Source organism: Acromyrmex echinatior, chromosome 5 (assembly GCF_024713525.1).
Source record: "Acromyrmex echinatior isolate Ae372 chromosome 5, ASM2471352v2, whole genome shotgun sequence".
NCBI classification, from domain to species: domain Eukaryota; kingdom Metazoa; phylum Arthropoda; class Insecta; order Hymenoptera; family Formicidae; genus Acromyrmex; species Acromyrmex echinatior.
Genome location: NC_141856.1, coordinates 6,877,766 through 6,896,882, shown reverse-complemented (window position 1 = coordinate 6,896,882; position 19,117 = coordinate 6,877,766).

Here is a 19,117-nt window from a genome sequence, read left to right as displayed (position 1 = left end):
GGATCGAAGTTGTGTCGAGTAATAACCTTGTCAATCTTTATTTATGAGGTGAGATACTTGTGGATAGATAACGTTCGGCAGACGTCGCTTTATATACACCTCGACTAGAATAAACCTAGCAAACACAAAATTATATATAATATATCTGTGTTAGTTCTAATTTCCTATTCAACAATATAACTATAATATAACACACGTGTTACATTATAGTTATATTGTTGAGTGGAAAATACAACAGGTACGTTACATGTAATAAAAATAAAAAATTATTAATAAAAAGTTATTAATAAAAAGTTATTAATATCATATAATTAATGAGTTCTTAGATTAATCGATTCTCGAATTCAGACGTAAACTTGTTAAGACAATAATTGTTTCTTAAAACAAGTATCTGATTTTACTTAAAGGCTCATAAATTTAATTATTTCATTAATTATTCGTGTAATCATTATTTCTTTGAATATGTCACGCGTTGCACGTTCAATTTTTTTTTCCTTCTTTTTTGTATATATTATACATTTATTCACCAATTTCGAGTCGAAAATGCAAAATAGGTATCAATCACATCAGTGCTTTAAACAACGGAAAGCTATGGTTTATCAGTAATATGCACTCTTCCTCAATAATATGCGGAATTTATGCGCTCGAAGTATATTACGCGCTTGTAGTACTGAATTATTGATATTGCGCCACATTTTCGGTTTAATTAACTCGACTTCATTACTTGAAATGTATCGCGCGGGTAGAGCGAAATTGCGCGAACAATGGCTTCCAATTTTTGGAATTATTAACGAAACACGTCACGAATGTTCAGATCGATGCTGAGTGTCGCGCGTGTCGCGACGCACTTTAATTAGCAAGTAGAGTGTGATTCTATATTTAAATGTCTGTCAAGACTGCATAGTGCGTAAATTCGATGTTCGTGTACAACGGCGATGCGAAAACTCTTTATTATTCAAGGTTTGTTTATCGCGTTAATTTGCGAGATGCCGCGGGTATCGAACGAATCTAGCTTGGTGCGTGATCGTGTCTTTCTCACGTTTTGTTTTTCTAGCATAATGAAGTCAAGTGAAGCGCGCGCCGCGAGCGATTAACGATATTGTGCAAAGCATTGTTGTATTTCGGTTGATTGCAATCATATTTTCGCAATTGAATAACAAGGGTTGAAGAAGAGGTCCAAGAGGACTCGGAAATCATTCATAAGGTGAGTGAAAATGATGATAGATTGATTTCTGCAAAAGAGAGGCTAGATTAAGTTATTGTATTTTCTTACTGTAATTCAATTATTAATTAATGTAATACTACTGGAAATTACTATTATTTTGAGTATTAAAAACAATAGTGCTTTTAATATATAAAACAAGTAATTAATCACTTTAAATTTTTATAAGGGAAATCTAGCGAAGATATTACTTACTCGATTTATTTACTCGTTCTGTCAACTCTTCATTATAAATTATAATGAAAGAATATGTTTTTTTCAAAACATCTAAGTTTTTCAATGAAAGTGATGATAGAATGATTTTTTTGTAAGAGAGTAGGTTTAATTCTTACAGAAATCCAATTTAACGTTAGCTAATTTAATAGGTACTAGGAATTATTTCAAGTATTGAAAAAGTATTAAACAATAATGCTTTTAATATTCAAAACAAGTAATTATTTATTATCTTTTACTATCTACTTTTGAAATAATATTCACAACTTTAAAGAAAATCTTGTAATTCAGAGTAATAATTATTTTGAAATTGATATTTTTGAGATTTCTTTTATATATTCAAATTTTAATAATTTAAAGTCTATTCTTGAGCCTATTGTTATACAGTAATTAAGAAATTAAAATTAATAACATAAATCAATTACTCTAACTTTTACTAACTGAATTAACAATTAATTAGTGATCAATAGGTGAAAAACAGATTGATATCTAGAAATGTATTACATAAAGTTGATTCTAATCTTTTGTAAACAACTCGCTTCGATAATTGCGACCGGTGTCGTTGCTCATTGAAACACGTTGCTCATTCGTGTTTGTTCGTGCTCGCTTACCAGCTTAATGATCGCAATTTTAAACTTAAACACACGAACTCTACGCGATATTATTCGTCAACTTTGATCACTCGACAGTAATTGCGACTTCCATATTTATTGTACAAGGATCTTCGACTCTAATTTCTAAAATATGCTGTTAAAGTCTTACATGATAATTGTAGATATTCTGCATGGGCAAATATAGCACCTGATATATACACTGAACAGACATAAAAGTTGCAGAAATGATCACGAGTATGATGTGTCTGCGCATACAATTCATACAGATGAATCGCCGAAGGGCGTGTCAGATGAAACATCGATAAATAAGTTTCGCGAAGCATCGACTTAAATGTGATTCCTATGCAATTTTCAGCATTATGAGATGATTCATGTCTCGCGTAATTATGCTCGGTCTCATCGAGACAGCACGATACGTGTCGTTTCCCGATTCCATTCGACTTCTCTTTCTCTTGGGAATTGTGACGCCATTGTTTAAAATCCGAGAGAATAAATTATTATGTAAAAAAACCGTTTAAAATCATTAACTCAATTTATTTCAAATTTAGCAAAGAGTTTACAAGGGAGAAAAATTTTGCTAAAATATTTAAAAATATTGATAGATACAGATCTGAAAATAACTTCGTTGGATCGTCAAAATAATGAATTATATGTAGAAAAACTCAAACATGATGAGCAAAAAAATTTGATATTCTTTGGCAATCCGCTCCATTCCGGATTCACAGCTAATAAAAAGGAAAAACATGTAAATTGCGGATAATAAACGTGTAACGTGCGCGCAATATATATATTACATATACAAGTGTTACACTCGTAAAGTTAACGCAGATATGAATCGGTTCGCATATATTGTACACGAGCGTTTCTCGCGAAGCGCGTTCGCGTGGTAGCTGATCTTGAACTACATGTTCCACTTAACTTTCATGATCGGCACTCTCTTTGACAACCCTGGCGACCGCGCAGGGTTATTCACAACGATCGTGATTAATACGATGATAGCTCGCAGTAAAGCAGCGTAAACAACCGCGCCCAAGCAGGCTAAGAGGATAGTCCCACGATGATCTGGAATGTACGTAGCTGCGAATGGTCTAGGCCATTTTATGAGTCCTTGGAGCCGTTATGGCGAAGTTCTTACGTGCATACATGTATCTACATATCCCGTACTGTACGATGCCGCTCGCATGTACACATAGCCCGATATATTCGTTTACATAATCTGCTCTTACATCGTATTGTATAATATAGGAAAATATGGCTCATATAATTTTATCTTAAGTTTTACTGCATCGAACGTTATTCGTAACTCACCCTGTTTTTACTTTGCGTCGAACCACAAGCTGGAAAAAAAAGATTAGCATCTTTAACGATTTATCGTTTATGGCTACTATTTGATCAAGTATGGCTACATTATTTTTAAAATTGTAGATAATTATCTCAAACTATTAGGTGTTGGAATTAATTCGTAGCGTTTTACAAGTGATGGGAAGTACTTTCATTAATGTATTTTTTAATGCTCATGTGAAATAAATAACATTCTTTCATTAAAAACGCTACGAATTAATTCCAACACCTAATATGTTATTATATAATAGTTTATATGATGCCAATTGTATCGGCAAATAGTTTCGAAATTTTTTTCTTTAATTAATTTCTCTTTGTAACTGTCTTTATCTGTGCATTTAGAGAAAAATATTTGATTTAAAGATAATAAATATTGTATAAAATTTTATTTAATTTATTTAATTTATGTTAGAGAAAATTCAAACCTTAATTAATTTGGTTAAAACGTCAAGTTTTTTAAATATTATATTTAAATATATAATAAATGATGATAAATAATGAATAATGAATAATACTAATATTAATAATAATGAATAAATAATAATAATATTATTTAAATATAATACATGATGATATCACATGATTTTTTTGGCTACGTACGATGATTAAGTCAACGTGGAAACATATAAAAAAATTTTACTTCATAAAATTAAATATATATATATATGTTATATATATATATATATATGTTTTAACAGAGTTGAAACCCCAATGCCATTGGTGTCATGCTCGTACATAGGTATCTCTTAGAAGCACCAGTTTCTTGCGTGCCTAGACTTGGACAATGCTAATCTCATTGGCAGATAATACGTGCACCGGTCTCACGTACCGACCGCATTTTTAGTTTCAAGTACGCATTCACGAATGTGTTCATTACAAGTTTATACGATGTGCTTCTCGCGATTTTTTTTATCGCTTTCGGACGGGCCTTAATCAACTTTGTCCACGTCGTAGAATAATATTTTTGGATAGGCAGAAAAAGTGAGATGACGTGATACGTTGATACTTGCGCAATTCGTCGTACTCCAATGCTAGTATAAGTGGCACAAGTCACAAGGAATTCAAAATTGCCGGAAATGCATTGTTATTTTCGATCATTGTTATTCATAAGTATACAGTTACTGCCAATTCTCTGATTTTCTTTCCTCAGAGCAGCTAACGTCTTTGATGGTCCTATAATTACGATGCTTTCTATTTCATTGTCACTATTTGACGTCACTCATTCTGAGAATTATTGTATCACTTTTCTATTTTAACATCAATCACATCTGTTATTTATTCAATCTACTTTACAAAAGATTTAAAAAGATATTCAGATATTAATTATAAGATGTAAGAAGAATATATGCAAAGTTATTAAAAATTATGAAAAATTAAATTTTAAAAAATTTATCTGTTGTTACCAACATACACGTTTTAAAAATATTGTATAATATTCTTATATTATTTTGCAGATTTTGTTATATATTTAATGAATGTAATTTTATAAAATGTTTTTTAATTTCTAAAAATCCGATTTATAAAATTGATTACTTTAATAAAGATAAAAAAACGTATTCAGTTTAAAAGAAGATATTGGCAGTATTATCGTATATATTTTATTATATTCGTTAATAAATATAATAACTTAACAAATATATATATATATATGTGTGTATAAAGACAAAAATTAAAAAGATATATAGGAAACTTTTCATCGTTTTTTCCGCGATATAGATTTTTCTATCGTTTCCTTTTTTAAAGCCTTGAAATTAATAAAACGTGTACTTTTCTGAACTATGAATTTTCTATGCGTGTATTATCACGCGATAACAATGCGATTATAATGAGTACCGATAATTATTTATCTCTTGACTTAGAGTCGAGGAAACGTGGGAAAGTGTCGAGATGAGTAACCGGTATTACTGTTAAGAATTATGCAAAGCAGAACGCGACAATGCGTGCGCGGATGCAAGAATTATTCGAACGGTCGATGAAATCTTTTACATAGACTTTGAAAGATCGCATATCTCGTTGGGAAAATACAAAAAGATAACGCCACTCATTCTAAACAGTCTATAATTTGCATCAGATTTTGCGATAGAATTTTATTTATATTTATGAAATCTTATTTACGTTTATACATTTATTTATATTTATATTATTTATTTTATTGTATAAAGTTTATATATATATATATTCCAATTTTTAAATATAATATATATTTTGTATTATTTTTTTAATGTTTCTTATACTACACGGCACATAAAGTTAGTAACCCGAATTTTATCCCGATTTCTGATAAGCAGACAGATCTCGTCTAACTTAACGAGCGGGACTAACGAGTAAGCCAAGCGGAGAAACAAATCTCCGTGATGCGGTAAAATTGATTTCATGAACTCAATCGCAAACAACAGCAAGAAACTGGCCTGATTGCCGATCTTCAAGGTGATCTGTCTATCGACAAGGAAATAAAGCGGAAATACGTAATGCAGATAGCGTATTACATAAAATGCCTTACGTTACTTAAATAAATCGACAAAACGAGGCGCGGATAATCACGAACGCACGCCGCACGTGTTGTTCTAAACAATACCGAAAGCGTTCGCGCGTTTAACTGCAGTTGAAGTAAGACCGTAAAAAGAGCAATTTTATGTGCGTGCCATTTTGATCCCGCACCATTTAGAATACAAATGAAGGAGAGTATGATATTTCTTGGTGCAACTCTGGTTGCGGTGGATTGCGAGTCTCTCGATTTTGATCTCACTTGCACTTTTAATTTCGCGTGCGAGTGGCATCGGGGGCAATCTGTAACTCCGTGTAATTGCCGTGTAATTACGAGCCACACGACGGTAAGCATGGATTAAAAAACTGCACTCGATTTTTTTTTTTCTTAATCGAGAAAAGAAGCTCGTCATTAGAACTCTCACCGTTTGTAAATAGCGCAGAAAACGTGAATGCTGAGGCTATCATGTCTATTCTTGCGTTTTTCCATTCCAATTCAATGAAATATATGCGCAATCGCTTTCCCAATCGCGCACGAAACTTTTCGTGCGCCGCTGTTTAGTCAGCGATTAAGACGGTTTCCTCGCGGTATTACATAGTCATTAATGGAGATTGTGTTGCTTGTTGCTCGTCGTACTCACGACCCTGCGTACTCTCTGAATCACGTCGATTGAGTAAGAGCCAGCCTTCTTTTTTCCACACACGTACCACGATATGTGTGTCGTGTGACTCGATACGGCGAACTGCGAGACCACGTATAAAATGTAAAAAAAACTTTATTTGTCGAAAGAGACATGTCGATTACGTAACATCGTAGGATCATAGACATTTGCATAGGGCAAGTTCGCAACGTTCTTTATTGCGATCTTCTTTGTGAATTTTAATGCAACGCTTCTCATAAATTCCTTCAATTAAATTAGCTTTAAATACCGGCTGCAATATACAGTAGTCTCCGACATATATAAATCTTGTCACGTACGTATTTTCCTATATTAATTTAATTTCCGCATATTCTTTAGCAACGCAGCAAATGTAACTTTGTCTAGCACGTGCTATTTGTTTTACATATAAATATATGTTTTTCAAGAATCTTGAAGTACACGTGTCGTAGAAGGAATTTATAAATCATTTTTTTGCTTGAATGTTTAAAGAAATCTGTTCATATATTAATATTAAACGGTAGCAAATGTTTATCAACTTTTTCTATTAATTTTCGGAATAGTTTTATCGAGTAGATATTCTTCTATAAATTCAAGGTAGCAAGATAATTATGGTTGTGTGAGTACAAAGTATTAAGTTATATCCTTAATAACGATTGGTGTGAAGTAAATAAAAATATGTAAGATATTAAAATATATAATATATTGGATTAAATTATAAAAATACAAAAGAGATATATACAATTAAATAATCTTAGATATATATATAGTGAAATAATCTTTATGTCTAAATTATATAAAAATGAATTTTTTATTTATATATAAATGTAATCTGATTAGCTAACAAAATGGACAGTTATTAAATAAAACATGTAGGCGGCTTTATGGAGGTCAAGATCAGCATAAGACACAGAATTCATATGTCTGATATGTCTGATCAAATTACATTAATTATGGTAAGGAAGCTTAATTTCAGTGTCAATGCAAAGTGCGACGAACAGTCAAGCTTATGACGACGAAAAATCGACTCACGTTAGTATTAAATATGCTTTTAAATTTAAGGAAATAATCAATTAATCGCGGCTTAATATTATTCAAATTGAAATTAATAATGCAATCATGATTATTATTAAAGTTTATTATTAAAATATATAAAGCATTTCCAAGAATAAAATCTTTGCGCGACATTGACCGAGTTTATGCTTTCTTTCTTTTAAAATGCGACTAATTCTTTTGTATGTAAAATGATGTCGTGAGATCGCAAAATTCCACTATGCGCGGCAATTAATTTTATCTATGAAAGACAGGAAGATGCTTGATGAATGTGATGGCATAAAATGCATTATTATGTACACGGATTATACTATCTCAATATATCGGTAGTAAGATCGACAATTAATTGTACGCAAGTTTAATTATGTAACGTAAATCGATGGAAATAAGCGACGCACGTCAAGATTTTCTTCGTCTGTCGTGATTCTGCAAGAAACCGCAAGACATTTTATAACGCTCATTGTATAGTCAATTGCGATGCAATGTCCGATCTTAAAAAAAGAATTTATTAGTTTATTATATATATATATATATATATATATATATATATATATATATACAATACAAAAGATTTATTAATCCCCTTTTAAATTAAATTTTTTTTTTATATCTGTTTAATTTATATTATTTATTTTATTTAAGAAGGAAAATATAAAAAAATCACTTTATAAAAATAAATATTAACTTTCATGAAAATTATTAGATATTAAAAGAGTTATTAATATTTATTTGTACTCCTCCTTACAGTAGCCTTTATTCATTAAATATGTTTGCAAAAATTTACGCCTCAGAGACTTCAGTAATGACTTTTGGGCGCGTCGTTGATATGAAACACCGGAAGTGATGATTACCGCAAGGTAAATTCCTTTTGGATCCTGGATGGCAGAAACTGTCGCGATTTTGTGAGTCATTGAAAACGTTATATTATAATAATTACCTAGTGCGCGGTGATGCTGCAGGTAAACGAGGGATTATTTCCTGGAGATAAATGATGTAGTGAAAGATTGTTTCTAATCGACATTTCGTCATCTTCAAATATATTTCAGTAATGTACAAATATAAAAAATAAATATTTTCTAGCGAAAATTATTTTATTTTATAGTTTAGATTATTAATTAACATTTTCTTTAGATATTGTACTTTAATTCCCAGTTTTTACTTTTTCTTTAATTATAGTAACATTTTTATGATTAAATTATATTTCTATTGAATTGTAAAGTGATTGAAGTTATAAAAAACTGTTTCCAATGTTAGAAACATACACAGATTATCATGAAAAAAAATTTCTGATAAAAAATAAAAAATTGATTAAATATGTAACTATAGCGACAATAAAGAATAAAAATTAAATTACCTACTGCGATGAATTTCAAAGTGTCGCCATCGACGAAGAAACTTGCAAGATACTAGATAGAAAAGTAATAGTGGTACCATACTGACAACTTCTTAGCCTACCGTATGATGGTAAAGAATAACCGTCAAACGATGCTAACAGACAAAAACTGCAAAGATATATTATACAAATTATGTACAGTTATTTATTTTATTATACCCAAATAGGAAGAAACGATTTTAGTCGAAATATTGCGAAATTAAAGTTTATTAAACCAAAATTTATTTTATTAAATGTAGACCCTTTTAGCTTAGAAAAATAGAAGATATTATCATATAAAAGGTAATAGTATGTAAAAGGTAGCTATACGAGAATTCTACTTTATCTTTGAACAGAATGTTATTTTTATTTCTAGAATTTTCATGTCTCTCGGTAAGTTCAATTCCTGTGCATAAAAATTCTAATTTTTTATCTCACTTGCATTAAACTAAATTATTGCATGCGATTTAATGGCCATAATCTATAATTATCAACATTTAAATGATATGAGCTGTCAATATATCGAATATTGCGTTGCCGCAATCATTCGATCAAATCATTAGCGATCTAAAGGAATTTTGCTCTTACGCAAATTTTAGCGTTTGGCATAAATCGACTTACTCAATCGAACCGTTTCAATTGAAATACGTGCGTATAGCATGTGAAAGAACAGAATTTTAGTCAGTTTAACTTGTGTCAGAATAGATTTAAACAGTTTAAAAACATGTTTTAAACAGTTTAAAACATTAATTGTTGTTTTTAATATGTTTTAAATACATTTTTTTACAATATATTTTTTATAATAATACTTTAAAGAATATTTGAAACGTTAAAAACATATTTAAGAAAAAACATAATGTTTTATTCTTGAAAAAAAAAACATTAATCTTTGCCAACTTTGACTTGTGTACTAATTCGCTTTTGCGTTACATAACGCAAAGCATATAAGCATGTGTATATATGTATATTATTCAACTTTATAATAGAAACATTTATAAGAATATCACAAAAATTATTTCTTAAATTCACTGACACTGATAATATTTTGATTTTCATTTTTCTAATCTATTTTCAAGATCACTTTTTTAGTTTGTTCGTATTACGCGTTATATATACGCAAATGTAAATGTCATAATCTTTGATGGACGTATTAGTTATGTCAGCTAACGGAATGCTAAGAATTTATAAACAAGTGGACGTCTCTATTGGAGCGTAACGTTTTCGTCAGAACGTTGCTTTTATAATTTAAATGTTTCGTAATTAAATTCTACATGTGCGATAAGAAAAGCTAAAAAAGTAGCAGCGTCACATTAGAAATAAATTGCTAATAGATGATAATTAATAAAACTTATCATTCAGCATATATAATATATATTTTTCTATATTATTTTCTTTAAAATCTTAAAGAAGTCTTTTTCCTTTATACTTTTATCTTTGTTTTATGATTTAATATTTATTATATTATTATTATATTTAATATTGTCTTAATATTTTTCAAATATTTTTATACTTGATTAAAAATTATTTAGAAAACTTTCAATAAATTTGTTACAATGTTAAATTTTAAAAATAATTGCAAATTATAATTTTTGTGAACGTTATTTTATTTACTGCAACACAATACAATAAAATTTTAATTTCTAAATATTCCTCAACATTAAAATTTTAAGATTGTTAAAAATTGACTGATTTTCAGCACACAAAAATTATTTGACTTTAATTAGAAACTCGATTTAAATAATTTAATTTTAAAAAATTAAATTATTTTATGCTTGTGGCAATTGAATAATCAGCCTATAAGAAAGGTGTAACACAGAGGCCAGAGGCCTAACGTAAGAAGAAGAAGAAGTTATTTAAATTTAACTACATATAATGTTTTAAACGCATTAATAAGAGAGTAATGATGAGTTTGTCATTAGCGACTAAATATGATCTGAAGTATAATTTTGAAATTAGAAAAGTGTGATGATTGAAACACCGTATTGTGTAACATTGGAGCAGATATATTGTAATTGTGGAGCGTTAATACAGCTGTTTTCTTGGAGGGGTTTATTGCGATTAATCGGAAGTTATCTAATGACACCCGCTTAAACCCGCATTTACCGTAGAAAATAGCAGAAAATGAGAGCGCTCAACGCATACGAGAAGTGGCCTAATTTTGCCTTTTCTGCTTGTAAGCCGTAGACATAGTTACGACACACAATCCCTCGTTTACGTGTTTCTTGCTGCAGGTACCGTTCGATTCCAGATCGGTCGCAGTAATTCTCTAACAATCGAATATTTCAAAAGATTGTGTAAACACAAGCACTGATGGGAAACGCAGAACCTTTGATCTATATCGAGCTATTGTTAATTCAGTTATGTTTTTATTCTCGCGATCAAAATAAAAATATTGCATTTCAAACTTTTTTGTCCTCCAAGTCATTTCTTCTGAGATAGAATTAAATCTGCGACACGTAACTCGCCCTTGTTTAATATTTCTAAAGGTCTTTGAATACGACATATATAATTATTAAGAAACATGAAATCTGCAATGTTAATCAAAGTAATTCCAAGTGTAATCGCAACGTGATAATTTGTGTCTGCATGATACTTCCTCCTTTCTATTTACAGGCTGCAGACTGACACTTATTCGATCAATTTGAATGATCGCGTTAATTCTTCTAATGCCAAGATATTGATCTCTGACTGCAAGTGGCACGTGTCTGTAGAATCGTTTTTCAATAAGTTTCATGTGATCTTTACCGGAACTTGAGACGGTTTCTCGCCTCACGCTTTGTGCGAATAACGAAGCGGAAATTGGATTGGAGTGACGGGAATAACGGCCTTGCTTCACTTCAAGCATAGTTTCATATATAAAATTCTATGCGTAATAGGTCATAGATAGCGATTATACAATTTCAGCGCGTGTTAAGTAACTGATATTTAAATTAAAAATGCACAATAAAAATAATATTGTTTAATTATTTATAACTAACAAATATGAAATAATCTACATCTAAATTACAGTTTCTACAATCACTACATTTACAAATATGAAATAATTTACATCTTTTATAATTTATAATTTTTATATTTACATTTACAAGAAAATATAGTTTCTACAATCACTACATTTAATGCGAAATAATTTACATCTTTTACAATTTATAATTTTTTACATTTACATTTACAAGAAAATATAGTTTCTACAATCACTATACATTTTTATCAAGAGATTTAAATTTAATGTAATTAACAACAGAATGTTTTATTATACCTGAGAGAATTTTGTTGTATTATATAGTGATTACTTAAAGTGAATCTCGAGACCCCAAGACGACACTTAGATTGAAATGCGATCGATCGTGAACCGGACACGCACTCGTAGTCCTTGATACGCCGGAATTGTCGTAGAGTGATTTATAGGAACGTTCACCCGCTAGCCGGAACTAATGGAAGAAGAAATCTAGAAATACGATTTGATCTCATGAACTTTACTTCATAATTAATGATAAAAATTTAACAAAATTTAACATTCTCGCAGGACGTAACACATATCTTAAAACAGAATGTCCATCTTAATTATTTTTGAATAGAATGTAATTGTGAATTTATATAATATTTTTCTATATATAGTATCGACTTACCAACCAAGTCAAAATAATTATTCAAGGAGCATAAAAGTCAACGCTAGATATTAGTGCAATAATCTGTTTATCCTTCATATATAATGATAAACGTTTCGACCTTAGATTAAGTATCTTCAGTATCAGAACAAAATTATAAAATATTTTTAGTCTTACATTATTTAACGCCACATCAATTTTACATATATACTTGTATGATGTTCTTGTAATCTCAATCAATCCTCTCATTTCGTTCTGTAAGATTACACCTATCTTGTATTATCCAGATTTCTTCATAAAATGATCGAATTTGGCAAACGGTATGTGTCTCTTGGAGGTTCTCAACAAATAAATTTAAAAATTATGCATGACTAGCCTTAACATTACAAGAATTATTATAAAGAAATTGACGATCTTACTGTTCTCACAGAAATTGGGACTTGTGTGAGATATTAAGATGTCAAATTCGATTATTTTATGGAGAAATCCGGACGAATAACACAAGATAGATATAATCTTATAGAACGAAATGAGAGAATTGATTGAGACTACAAGAACATCGTACAAGTATATGTACAATATATGTGACGTTAAATAATGTAAGACTAAAAATATACATTTCATAATTTTGTTCTGATAATGAAGATAAATATAATCGTTTATCGTTATATTATCGTTATATATGAAGAATAAAGACTATTGTACTAATATTTTGCGTTTACTTTTATGCTCCTTAAATTAGATATTATAATATTTTTATTGTATACAGGACCAATTTTGTTTCTAAAATTATTTATTTAAGAAAATTAAACTGAAAATTGAACTGGAAACTGATCGTTATCATAAAACCGGTATTACTTCAATGTGATACCTTGCAATCAAAATAATCATTTTGAACAATTAATTGACCTTTCGATACATCGTATAAAAAAATTGATTTTGGCAAGCGGACTTTCATAAACGACCTTATATTTTAAGGGTTCTTTATAATTGTTCTACTTTCAGAAATTGAGCGATAATTTATATACTTTCTTTATTTCCGTTCGAAAACGAAATTAGTTCATGGACGTTCAATGCGCGTGACGCGTCCAGTGAATTACCATTTTGCTATTTGTAAGACTGCTATGCGTTGAAGAAGGCGGGTAATTAGCTATAAATGCACCTTTTATGAGATCAAGTTGTTACCTTCGATGCACAAGCTCGTTAGTCCACAAATACAATTGAGTAGTAAACCTTAAGTCTTAAGAAAATAATTAATCACAGTCGAATATAAGAAGAATAATTGATTATGATTGGTTAATTCCATAAAGCTTAAGGCTTACTATACTTTATCGTGTTTGCGGAGTTAGGCTTGCTCCTCGAACGGATCCTCTCATGCTTGTTGTTCCTTAAGGATTAATTTGGATCATTGAGTGACTCACTGCTCGGTGCGATTGACTCGTAGATCCGGATTCGATCCCACCTACACAATTTTTCGCGTTTAAGGAGTCGAAAATGACTCCATATGGTGATTAAGCAGATTAAGAGAAGTCACAAGCGCCATTCGGATTTGGCGTTAAATTGCAGATTCACCATACTGATATTGACTCCGAGAGTGGATTAATTTACTAATACTGAAAAAAATAAAAGCGAGTCTCTGCTCCTCGGAAAGGCTCTAATTGATTTAATACGCATGATACTATGACTCAATAAAAAAATCGGAAATCCATCTAGAAGAATAATAAAAAGAAAAAGGACAATAATCCTGTGTCTTAAGATAAAGTATGATATATATATATATATAAAAATTATTTATATACATATATCATATAATTTTCAGGAATTGAAATGAAATGTGTACGATATATTGTTCAAATTTTATTTCAATTCCTGAAAATTATATGATATATATAAATAATTAAGTTAACTATTTTACTGAAGAGGATCCAAACTAAGGATCGAAATTTAATTGTTATTTAATTGTTATATATAATAAAATTTGATTGCAATTACTAATCCAGCATTGGCTCTCAAAGAATTATTTATTCTTAATTGATTTAATTCATTAGAGCCTGTAGAATTTCTATTGTTTTAAGGATTAAATTTTCATGGCGCGGTTATATCTAGCGCCTCGAAATATTTTGAGTCATTATTTCGATGTCGACTCAAAGTTTGCATTTTTGCAATTATATTAATGTAACTGTAATTTATATAATTATGCGTATGTTATGCATACTTCTGATAATACTAATGGGTTTGGCAAGACAAAATTGTGTAAAAATATCGGAAAGAAGGCAAAGTTAGATATTTATCGTCCGTGGGACGATCAGCGTTGGTCTTGGTAGCAAGGTTATATTTTCTTTGATGAATATAGAGCAGTCTTGTACCCTTGATTTAAAGATTAATGAAGGCATGATTATATTATAAATGTAACGATAAAGTTGATTGATTAATTAATATAGTTTGATCATGTATTTATTGTTCGTTCAAGCCTTTATGAATTGAATTTGCGTTGCAAAAATTGCGAAGTTTTATGGTTAGTATACGACGATAAAATCTTTTCAAATTACATTACACTTATATTTTTGTATCCATCATTGTAATTTAAATCAATTTTCAACAGCGTGTAGATAGGTAATGATGATTTATTTCTAGTTAATTATAGAGTCAACGATAATTTAATAGCAATTGAAATCACGCTTTCATTATTAAAGTAACGTATGTAAAAAAATTTTAACGGGATAAATAATACAGTAAAATAATGCAAGTATATAAATTACTTTGATAATAACGAATCCTGTAACGCAAGAGATAATTCTTATGGTAATTATCAACAATTAATCTTTTTTTTTTAATAATGTTAAACTGCAATGACGTTTCTGCTTCCGTGTATTGTATTATAAAACATAGTCGAGCGTGATCAATCAATCTACAAGTAAAATCGTGTAGATGATATCTCTGATTTTCTGCATTCGTTCGCGTTGCATCAGATTATTCATACATTCACGATTGAAAAGAATTAGCAATATAAAAAAATCATTGCTCATTACCCTGAAAAACTATTTCAAGCCATAAATGCTAATCGCAACTTTGTTTGTCAGCCTCGTTAGACGTCAAATAAATTAATGGACCGTTCAATGCCGTAGCATCCTCCAGATGACATCCGCATAAACATCAGATTTTGCTTTTTTTCTTATCGCTTCTTCCAACTATATTCTGTTTAATGACTAATGGCCTTGTTATACTTTCATAGGTATCATTACCGTTCCCGTAATTGATTATACAATTTTACGACAATGCTTCGTTCACGGTAATTGGCATGTCCTCGATCGATTTAATCAGGATTTTTCTTTCGGCCCAATTTAATTCGCTTCATCGACCGTCAGGAAGCAATCGAAATCGTGGATTCGAAAATGTACCGCGAAGGTCAATTGAAACCGAAGTATATAACCGTTATCTTTAATATAATTGTTTGTTAAGTTTTAAGAATAATCCTTTTGCCCTCTCTTTTTTTTTAAATATTTTAATTATACACTGAAAGAAAAGATTGGCTACTGTAGCAAATTAGATCGTAAACTATGGCATAGCATTTTTAATTAGCTGCAGCAGCCAATTTTGGGTTGCTATAGCCAATTGAAATTTATACTAACATTTCGGATAGACTAACACAACCAAAAATTGGCTGTTGCAGCTAATTAAAAGTGCTATGCCATATTTATTATCTAATTTGCTGCAGCAGCCATGTAAATCTTTTCCTTTAATGTACACGCCGAAAAAAATGATGTATTATTAACAGCATTATTTTTAGTGTATAAGATATTGTAAGCTGTAAGATTATCTTTCTGCAATTCATACGTTCGCTGCAACATTAATTACAAATGCTAATAAAACCCATTATTGTTTGAATAATGGGGCAATCTTGCCATCTGTTTTCACAGAATTATGAAATATTACCATAAGCAATACAGCTTAAAATAATAGCTGAATTAATTGTAATCAACGATCGCAAAGATGAGACTTGCGAGTCAGAGTGTCGATGCATGTACATATGTAATAATTCTTTTTTTATTATAGCAATTAAGGAATTGTCCATATCTGCTTCAATAAAAAAATTATTGCGCATCTGCACATCGAAAGTTTGTTTTGTATTTTATCTTTATAAATCTGAAATAAACAAATGTAAGAGAGCCGCGTGTATAAGCTACAAATAAATTTGAACTCGTGAGCAAATTAATTGGTGCGATGTGCCGTAAATCTTCCCTCGAAGAATCACATACGAAAGAAAAGATTAATTACAACAAATTACGTGGTAAAATATGGCATAGCATTTTTAATTGACTGTAGCAGACAATTTTTGATCACAGTAGTCAATTTTTGATTGCGTTAGCCTATCCGCAATGTCAGGATTTTTACAGATTGCTAACGAAACCAAAAATCGGCTGCTGCAATCAATTAAAAATGCTATATTCAGCCAATCCTTTCTTTCAGTGCAGAGATGCCACAATCGCGTTTGCAGAACGAAGGGAAGGCGATGAGAAAGAGGAAACGCACGGCAAGAAGGGCATGACGACACGCTTGAGTGCGAAATATCTCTCAGACAAGTGGCCTAGTTAATTAAACCGAATTTAGGAGATTGAGGTCGTCGCGCAGTCAGTCGCAAGGTCCGAACCTTTCCTCAGCTCGCAACTGTTGACCGAAATTAGCCGGATATCGGAAGACATTCTGCTCCGTTTCTCCTTGCGCGTGATACCGCGCGTGGCTAATTGGAGGCACGTTAATTAACGGGTTAAGGTGAAGAATTCCATTTTTAACGAAGGTCAAGAAACCGCGGCGGCCGGTCACGCGACGGGAGCCACGTTGATGCTGCGTAGCAGGCGCTTTCTCAACGCGAGGCACGGATTGCACGAACAGCGAGAATTGCTTGAAACGATTGCCGCAGTGCGACTATGATAAATGGGTCAGATACAGTTTGCGTTGATGTAGTTTGTAACGGCAGTAATTAAATCGCAGTTCGATTTTGACGTTGATTGCCCGGTAAAGTAAATCGTAAGCTGTCTTGCGTACGGTATACGTCGTTTCGTTCGAATCTGTAATTATCATAAGTACAATCGCACTCTTTTTTAAATGGTCTCAAGAAATAAAAGTATCTTTTAAAAGGGATATAAAATTTCAGCTAGGATCTCCTGATATGTGTATTTGATAGTAAAATAATGGAATTATACTCGGAATTATACGTTCCTCGCATTATTGTTATCGCTATTGTTATCAAAAGTATGTCAATATAAAGATGTTATTTTTTTTCAAGGTAAGACATTTGCGGAGTTACGTAAAAAGATAAGATTAATTTTTCCTTTCTAATAATACGTTCGCGGATGCGCAGTCTATTACCGCAATTATTACACGTGCGGATGTCATACAGGAAATTTTTTTTACATCGGAAGTTACAAGGTATCTTGAGGGAATAGTATATTGCTGTATCTTCGTAAACTGTCAATTATATTGGAATTAAATACGGTATTACAATAATGATTGTATGATCAATTGATATTGTAAATGCTAACAAGCAATTATATAAGCGCGATTGTCACTCTCTATTTCTTAGATCCGGTGAATAATTTAAGCTCAATAACCATATCAGGCGTATAATTCAGCGGTTGCAAATTAATGATTGAATTCGTGACTAAAAGAATATCATGCTAAGAAAAAGAATATTATATTTTGATAACGATTTTAAAATTTAAAGACGCGCCTGTAATTGATCGCTTTAGGAAAGAGAGGGCGTTCTGTAGTTCGAGATAAGATATTTGCATATCGAGACAACGTTCTGCAACACCGGTTGACGTCATAATACCGCACTCACGGAATAGAGATCCGGATTCCGATCGAGAGCATGATGCGATAGGCATTGAGACGTAACGTCTGGAACATGTATTAAGTACTTGCATGCATTATTTTGCCACAGAAGATTACGCCGGATAATTTGCCGTCTCTATGATTGAGCGGCGAGAGAAAAGTTCTTTGTCGCAAAAAAATAGTACTTGTGACTCAGCCGAGATAAATCATAATTTGCATTTTTATTTTCTCCTTCGTTCTTATTCCACAATTATATCACTGAGTGAGTCTCTTCCTTCCTCTTTCTTTTTTCTTTTTTTTTCTCTTATGCTGTCTCATGAGTGCGAATTCTTCCCTTTAAAGTTTTTAAACAATTCAATTATGTAAAGATCCGATTTGCTTTAAGATTAAAAATATTGTATTTAAAAGTCTCGAAGCGTCTCTTCCTTTAGAATCAAATATATAAAATATCTAAAAATAAAATTTCTATTTATGTATAAAATGAAAAATGGACTAAAATGAAAAATTGACGTTAAAATGTTTAATAAAGAAAAATTTTTGAACCGTCTAAAATTTTTTCAAGACTTTTAATGTATTTCGAATTTTTGAAATATATTCAAAAATTATTTGGTTTTGAATAATATTCGAAATCTTCTAATTTGAAATTTTCGTTACGTACTCAAAATATGATCAGCATTACAAATATAATCGAAATTTCATAATAAAATTATTATACTTTT